Below are 8737 nucleotides of genomic sequence, written 5' to 3'. Positions count from 1 at the left end.
CGTGTTTATGACAGATGAAGAATAGTTCTGTAGCTACTGTGAGTGAAGGATTTAGAAGATAAAATAATACGTCCAGAAAGTCACCTGTGAAGAAATATGTGAAACCTCTAGTCTGACCATCTAAGTCTAGAATTTATTTACCTACAGTAAAATAATGCTATTCTTCAAGACTTCTGGAGCTGGATATCAAGCTTCTGGGATTATTTTAGTTTGATGATTGTGATATGAACAACCAGACTAATCCATTCGTGGCATGCACATCATGCTTATCCTTGTTCCCTTAACTCTTTCCACCTTCATTCTTGTGCTTCATAGGAATATAGAGTCTCAGATATAAAGGAAATGTAAAGGTAATCAGTATGAACCTTCAATCTCATTTAATAATCTCTTCTTCATCCATTTAATATTAGCTGTCCAGTCACGGGAACATAGCAGATATGACATATAAGAAAAGCAATTGAGCTGGGCTTGGTGGCTCAGCCTGTAATCCCACACCTTGGGAGGCTGAGGTGAGTGTATTGCCTGAGCCCACGGGTTCGAGACCCACCTGGGTGGTGAGACCTCATCTCTGCAATACATCAAAAAAATCAGCCAGATGTGGTAGCCCACGCCTGTAATTCCAGTTACTCGGAAGGCTGAGGTGGAAGGATCGCCAGAGCTCAGCAGGTCGAGGCTGTGGTGGATGGGAGCAGCCACTGCACTCCAGTCTGGGAGACAAAGTGAGACTTCAACTAAAAAAAAATGTATACAAATGCTAGTGCACTACTGTGTTTACTTGCAATATGATTTTTTTCTCATTGTCTTGTTTATGAGATGCATCCATATTGAAATATGTAGTTCCTGTTCATTATTTCCACAATTATCTAGTATTCATTTGTGTGGACATACCATAATTTATCCATCTATTCAGGGACATTTATGCCTTTTTTTTTTTCACAATTACAGAAGGTCTTGCTGTGTTGCCCAGGCTGGTCTCAAACTCCTATCCTCAAGCAGTCCTCCCCTCTAAGCCTCTCAAAGTGCTTGGATTACACGTGTGAGTCACTGCACCTGGCCTTGTTAATGAATATTCTTATCCACGTGTTCTTGCGTGCAGATGTGAGAGGTTTTCTCTGGCATGTATATCTAGAAGTGAAATCCCTGTGTTAATTTTCCTATTTCCTGACTTAAGACAAAAAGGAAATTTGAGTTGAAGGGAGTCAAAGCTCTAAGTTAAAACATTATATTCAGGTCCATTTTTGCCACCCCTCCTTTGTTGAGTTTTAATTCCTAAGAGTAGTCATGTGTTTGAGAGAAGAGTGTGGCTGGGAGATTATACATTTGTATGCAGTTTGCAGTAGGATAAAGTGTAAAAAATTGTGACTCACAGTATCAATGTTATGTGTAGCTTTATGTGGTCCCTTTACACTTCACACCTGGATAATTGTAGCAGGCATTCTTGACTCCACTTTGTCTCACTTAAATTCATTCTTTCAGATTAGTCTTTCTAAAATCATCTTAATTTTGTTTCTCAGATGCTCAGAAGCTACACAAACTTATTTATAAAATAAAATACAAGGTTGTGCTTTAAAGCCTTCTCCAGATAAATCCCAACTTGTCTTTTTCTCTGGGCCTCTCCCAAAAGTTTCCTTCTATAATTAAACAATTAAATTCTCCTTACCCCCAAATAGCTCTTCTACTTCCGGAATTTACATGAGTACTTTAGAATTTATCTTCCAATGTTCTTTCTTTTCTTTTCAATTGTATGAATTCTATTAATTCTGAAAGATAAATTTACATTCCACTTTTTCTACACAGTCTCTCATTAATATCCCCACACTGGTACGTGACAGTCATCCAATATTGCTAATTCTTGATGGAATGGACTGTTCTAGGAGATGGTGAATTCTCTGTCTCTGGAAATATTGAGGCAGAGATTGTTAAAGGGATTCTTTACTTATCGTTTTATAACCAATATTTTTTATTATGATATTGTGGGGTACAGTTAAGGGTTAGATATAAAAATATGATTCATTCTGGCACTCTTGTTGATAAGAGGTGTCTCCCCATCCCCAGACAGATATTGACTACAGTTAATTCCATCTCACTTCCCCTCTCTCCCCACAGTTTCCCACCACTGTCAGTCATTTTCTTATAGTATTATGTTGGATGTTCAAGATCCACTATACGAGTGAGACCATGTGATACTCAGATCTTTGTTTCTATGAGAGGTCACTCAGTATTATAGACCCTAATTCCATCCAGGTTGCTGTGAAATTCATGATTTTGTTCTTTTTATGGCTGCATAGTATTCCATCGTGTATATGTGCCACATTTTTTAATCCAGTCCTCTTTTGATGGACAGCATGCTTCCAGGTTCTTGCTATTGTGAACAATGCTGCAATAAACATACATGTGCAGGTATCTTTTTTATAGAGTAATTTGAATTCTTCAGGGTATATTCCCAGTAGAAGCATTGTGGGGTAATATGGGAGGTTGATATTTAGACCTTTTAGGAATTGGCACATTGCTTTCCACAGAGGTTGCACTAGTTTACACTCCCACCAACAGTGTAGAAGTGTTTCCTTTTCACCACACCCTCTTTCAGAACCTAAAACTATTAAGTAAAAAAATTTCTCTGTCTAGAAAGGCAATAGAAAAAAAGAAGCCAGTGCCAGTAGTATTCTCAAAGTTGAGCTCTTTGGTAATGTGAACTGAAACAAATGGCTTAGACACCATAGCTTTGAATATTTATCAAAATTAAATATTAATGCTAACTAGATAGCAAGAACTCCCAAGCACTTAAAAACTTGTGTGAAAAAAATACAAGAAATTAAATTGGCTCAAACTATGGATGTGAAACAGATTTGGGCTCAGCCTTCCCAAAAGCCATGTCAGTGTGCAGAGATTGAAGCCACTATACTCAAATATGCTATCATTTAATAAAGAATAATTCTGCCCACACAAAGTTGGTCTAAAAAGTTCTCAGAATGTGACTAAATCAAGTAAGTATTTCATCCAAAAAAGTGGAAGTAAGAAGGTATAGAAAACCGGGCTCAGTGGTTCAGCCTGTAATCACGTGCCTTTGGGAGGCTAAGGTGAGTGGATTGCCTGAGCCCGCGGGTTCGAGACCCGCCTGGGCAACGAGACCTCATCTGTACAATAAATCAAAAAATCAGCCGGGTGTGTAGCACATGCCTGTAATTCCAGCTACTTAGAAGGCTGAGGTGGAAGGATCGCCGGAGTCCAGCAGGTCGAGGCTGCGGTGGCCAGGAGCGGCCATTGCACTCCAGTCTGGGTGACTGAGTGAGACTCCAACTCAAAAAAAAAAAGAAGGTATAGAAAGAATGCTTCCCCATAATGTTAGACAGTAGATTGAAACATATAGAAATATCCAAGCTCATCCATTGCAGGCATTAGATCTGGCTGTCCATTATGACAACTAATAGCCACATGTGACTATTTACGTTTCAATTAATCAAAAGTAAATAGAATTAAATGCTCAATTCTTTAGCCACATTTCAAGTGCTTAATAACCACTTATAATTAATTAGCGGGTATCACCTAGGACATATAGGTAAAATGCATGTCCATCATAGCAGAAATGCTTTATTAGGCAATCAACAAACAGAAGGATAGTCATATTCAAATTTGTGTATAACTGACATATGAATGCTTTGTCATAGAAGTATTATATGACTAATTCCTAATAAAAAAGGAATAAATACTTTATTTTAGTGAAGAGTAGCATCTTTAAAATCACATACTACCATTAGATGTATAGGAATATGTGATGATGTTTTAACACTACCCTTGTGGCCTGTGTTTCAATGAACTTCTAAAATTGAGCAATTTACTTCTTTCTAAATAAGAAAAAGAAAGGTCTCTAATGTTTAAACCAATCTCACTATGTACTACAACATTTCTCAAATTTTGAGAAAAAGGAATTAAGACAGGACATTGTATAAGCAATAATTTTAACCTTGATTTGAAGGCTCTAAAACAAATACATTGTGATATTTATAATGTGTCATAGTTGTAAATGTGCATGTGTGTGTTAGTTGTTCTTTGAAAATCAAGTCTTATATCTCACATTATTACCTATTTTAAGTGCATAGTTTGATGGATTTGGCAACTCTATACACCATATAACTTTACACAATAGTTATGAAGGATTTCCATCATCCCAAAAGTTCCACTGAGGTCCTTTGAAGTCATTCTACACCTCGCTACCAGTCCCTTGGGACCACTGATCCATCTTATATGCCTATAGATTACATTTGGTTTCTTTTCTAAAGTTTTATATAAGTAGAATCATACATTCTGTTGTGTCTGATGTCTTTTAATCTGCATGTCCATGTCTTATGTATTAATAAGAATTTCTTGGTCAGACACAATGGCTCAAACCTGTAATCCCTGAATTTTGAGAGGCCAAGGTGAGAGGATTGTGTGAGTCCACGAGTTCGAGACCAGACTCGGTAACATGGTGAGATCTTGTCTCTACAATAAATAAATAAATGCAAACTTGTGGATCTGGCTAGTTGGAAGACTGAGGTGGAAGAATTGCAAGAGCCCAGCAGTTCAAGGCTGCAGTGATCATGAGCGAGTCACTGCACTCCAGCCTGAGTGAAGGAGTGAGACCCCAGCTCAAAATAAATAAATAAATAATAAATAATTTCTTTTAAAGTTGAGTGGCATGATTTTATACTAATATACTATAATTTGTTAATCATTGAACTGATGATTGACTGTTGGCTTGTTTCCAATTTGGGGTGTTTGTGACTAAAGCTGCTATAAACATTTACACACATTTTTATTATTTTATTTTATTTTATTTTGAGTTGGAGTCTCACCGTTGTCCAGGCTGGAGTGCAGTGGCACACTGATGACCACTGCAGCCTTAACTTACTGGGCTCGGGTGATCACAACTCAACTTTCCAAGTAGCCAGAATAGTGAGAATTAAATACTTATTACATGCACACAAGGTATGCTGTGAAGGCATATTTGCTTACAAACATGTAAAAATAGTTGCAAACTACTTTGATAAGAAAATAATGTGGGGCAACCCCTTTCGGTCCCCTCCCACTGTGGGATCCTTTCTGTCCTCTCAATAAATTCTGCTTTCTCGAAAAAAAAAATAGAAAAGAAAGTAATGTAAAAAAGTATATAGCACAAACATTAATCATCTCTGACCCTGAAAAGATCAATTTCATATTTTATGTTACATCAAACAAAAACAGTTTTAGTTCTTTTGAATCCCTTATCCAGAAATACTTGAAAAGGGAGACAGAAATTATTCATTTTTGCCCTCAGCATAGCTATGAAAAGAGTTAAATTAAAAATTATATTCACTAAAATACCTAAATTCAGAATGAGTCCAAATATTTAGCAGTATAGGATATTATATCTTCAAGAGTAGGAGTAATAACAAAGGCTTTTATAAGCAGTTTTAAATCCATGAATACGATAGGTATTTGAATATTTTAGCCACTGGAACACAAAAGCTGTAGTATCAGCAAGGGTCTGAGATGTCTCACTTTTGTAGATTCAATTCAGTGTATTTAAAGCTAACTAAAGTTGACATTAAAATTTTTAAAGACAAGCAAAAATTCACATTAAAAAATACTCCCTATATTTCTATTTAGAGTAAGAGTAGGTAATAAGATTCCAACCGTTAAAACCTATTTCACATCCTGTGTCTTCAGTTTGGCAAATGGCTTAGGTTCCAAAACTGATTCATCTCCATTAAAATGTAAGCACATAAAAGAAGAATGCATCTGTGAATATAGAAACATATTTTAAAGGAACCAGATGATCTTTGAAGCAGCATTAGTGCTTACTTTCATCTGTCTGGAAATGACCACTGTATAAGTCTCATGGGAAGTATTAGCAGTTTCCTGGTCTAAGGCTAACATTGTGATCATTTATCTAAGGCTAGAACATGATGTAAACTGTAAGCAGAGAGCAGATAAAGGGTTTTCTTGGCAGTTGGTAGCTAAACTTCAAGGGGCTCCAGAAAATGGCGGTCATTTTCTTTCCACATTGGTTCTGGCAAAGGAGGACATTCCTACTCGTGAAATTTCCTTATAACCCGGAGAAGTTCATGGGAAGCTCGATCCACATTCATTCTCATCTTTGCTGATGTCTCCACGTACGTTCCTTTAAGTTGCCATGCCTTTGGGAGGCTGAGGTGAGTGGATTGCATGAGCATGCGGGTTTGAGACCTGCCTAGTGGGCGAGACCGCATCTGTACAATAAATAAAAAAATCAGCCGGGCGTGGCAGTCCATGCTTGTAATTCATGCTACTTGGAAGGCTGAGGTGGAAGGATTGCTGGAGCCCAGCAGGTAGAGGCTGCGGTGGCTGGGAGCGGCCACTGCACTCCGGTCTGGGCGACAGAGTGAGACTCCAACTCAAAAACAAACAAACAAACAAAAAAAACGTTGCCTTGCTAACTGCTGTCCTTTCTGTGTTACCTGTCTCTGGTGGTCCACATCTGCTTTCTTAGCAATTAAAATCATTGGAAACTCCTCAGGAGCCTTGACTCTGAGAATGCCTTCCAAACGCACAGATTTCTTCAAAATTGCCTCTGTCTGTGACTGAAAGGACAAGAGGAAACCCTTGCCAGTCCTCCCCTACTGTTCTCTCCTTGCACTGATGCGTCTTGTGCTGCTATAGCCAAAAGATCCAACCGGGCTGCTCTGTCATCAGTCACATGCTGCTTTGCATCAGAGTCTTCACGGTTGGATCATAACCTGAGACAAAACGCGCCTGCATGGACCGGACGGTGAGAGCTGACTTGCCTCCGCGCCCGGCTGCCCCCGCCGCCCACCACCAGCCGGTGCTTCCCCTGGCCGGAGCCCTCGCTCCAGCTGGCCTCGCCTGCGGGGACACCGCCCAGCCTGGCCCGCCGCCTCCGCCAGCACCGCGGCCCACCCTCGGCCTGGCTCCCAGGACGTGCACGGCCGGCGGGCTGCTGGCGAGCGGCCCGGATCTGCCCAGAGGGCCGGTCCTCGTGGCGGCGCCCGGGGCACACTCCTCCCCACGTGGCTGTAGCGCCCGCCCAACGCAGCCTCCAGCGCCGCTGCAGGTTGGCCATCTGGGGTACAAGTTGAACTTTCAAGAGTTTTCCAGACGACTTTGAAACTCGGTTGTGCTATTTTCGTTTTCAACAACAATATGCGAGACATGTATAGTGATGGCCCTTCTTGTTTTATTTTGTATTTCCCTGATGAAGAAAAAAGGATCCTTTCAAGTCTTTGTTGGCTATTTGTATAACTTCTGTAAAGCATATGTTGAAAATTTTTATTGAATTCTATGCTTTATTAACGTTATACGTGTTCTTTACATATTCCTTACATATACTGCATAAAAGCTGACGTATAATCTATTTTTCTTTCATTTTTTGAAAGTGTCTTTTGAAAAACAGATTTTCATATTATAGTCAAATTAATAAAATGCTTACATTATGTTTCTTAAGTGATTTTTGTGTTTATATAAGAAATGGCAACTATCCAAGTCATGAAGACGTTCTTTCATCTTTTCTCCTAGGAGAGTTACAGTTTTTGTCTTTTTTTTCCTTTATTTCAATAACTTTAGGGGGTGCAAATAGCTTTTGGCTACATGGATACATTTGTATCTTGTATCGTGGTGAAGAAGTCATGCCATTAAGTAAAGGATGGTCAGACATTGGGACACCCATCACAGAAGAAGACCAGCCATTGAAGCCCCGATTACAGAGGAAAACTATTCACTGGGACACCCATCAGAGAAGATGGGTAGACACTGAGGTACCCATCATAGAGGATGATCAGTCTCAGAGGTTACCCATTACAAAGGAGGGCTAGTCATTGAGGTACCCATCACAGAGGAGAGCCAGAAATGAGCACACATTAAGGAAGAGGGCCAATTACTAGGCACCAATCATACAGGAGGACCAATCATTACAACACTTAAAACATAGAAGAGTATATCCCTGGGGCACCCATTGTGAGTACAGTCAGTCACCGGACCACCAATAACAGATGTAGGCTAATCATTGGCACACGTAATATGGAGGAGCCCCATTCACTTGAAATTCCATAGCAGAAGAGGACCAATCTCTATGGAATCCATTATGGAGGAAGGCCAATAAGTGGAGCACCTTCATTAGAGATGAAGGCTTATCACTGGAGTACCCATCACAGAAGAGAACAAGTCACTGGGCCACCCATCACAGAGAAGAGCCAGTCATTGTGAAACCCATCACAAAAGAGGCCAGTCAGTGGGTCACCATTACAGTGGAAAGACAGTCTATGGAGTGCCTATCACCGTTTAGGACCTGTCACTAAAGCACCAATTACAGAGAATAGTCAGGTACTGGTGCTCCAATCACAGAGGAGGATCCAGTAATGATGTACTAAGCAAGGAGGAGGAACAGTCACTGAAACAATCATCAAAAAAGAGGACCAGTCACTAGGATAACTATTGCAGAAAAGGAACAGTCACTGAAGCACCCATCACAGAGGAAGGGCATAGTCAATGGGGGAATGCCTCACAGAGGTGGGCTAGTCATGGGGCCATCATTCACAGGGAAGGGCCTGTCACTGGCCACCCAACATAGAGAAGGGCCAATCCCTGGGGCACCAATTATAGAGGATCCTCAGTCACTGAGACATCTATCACAGAGGTGAGCCAGTCATTGGGGAACCCATCACTGAGAAGGAGATGGGACTGGGAAACTTAAAACAATAAGTTAAGGGACACCCTTCACTGAGGA

At 40.2% G+C, this 8737-nt stretch overlaps 1 pseudogene; it reads right to left on the bottom strand.

Annotated features, from left to right (window-relative positions):
• Positions 1 to 5975: 5975 nt before the first annotated feature.
• LOC103259096 lies at positions 5976 to 7078 on the bottom strand (annotated as a pseudogene).
• Positions 7079 to 8737: the final 1659 nt, after the last annotated feature.

The sequence above is a fragment of the Carlito syrichta genome, unplaced genomic scaffold (assembly GCF_000164805.1).
Source record: "Carlito syrichta isolate Samal-C Ts95f unplaced genomic scaffold, Tarsius_syrichta-2.0.1 Scaffold302491, whole genome shotgun sequence".
NCBI lineage: Eukaryota > Metazoa > Chordata > Mammalia > Primates > Tarsiidae > Carlito > Carlito syrichta.
The sequence above is the reverse complement of the archived record's forward strand: the minus strand, read 5'-3'. Positions and strand labels throughout refer to the sequence as shown.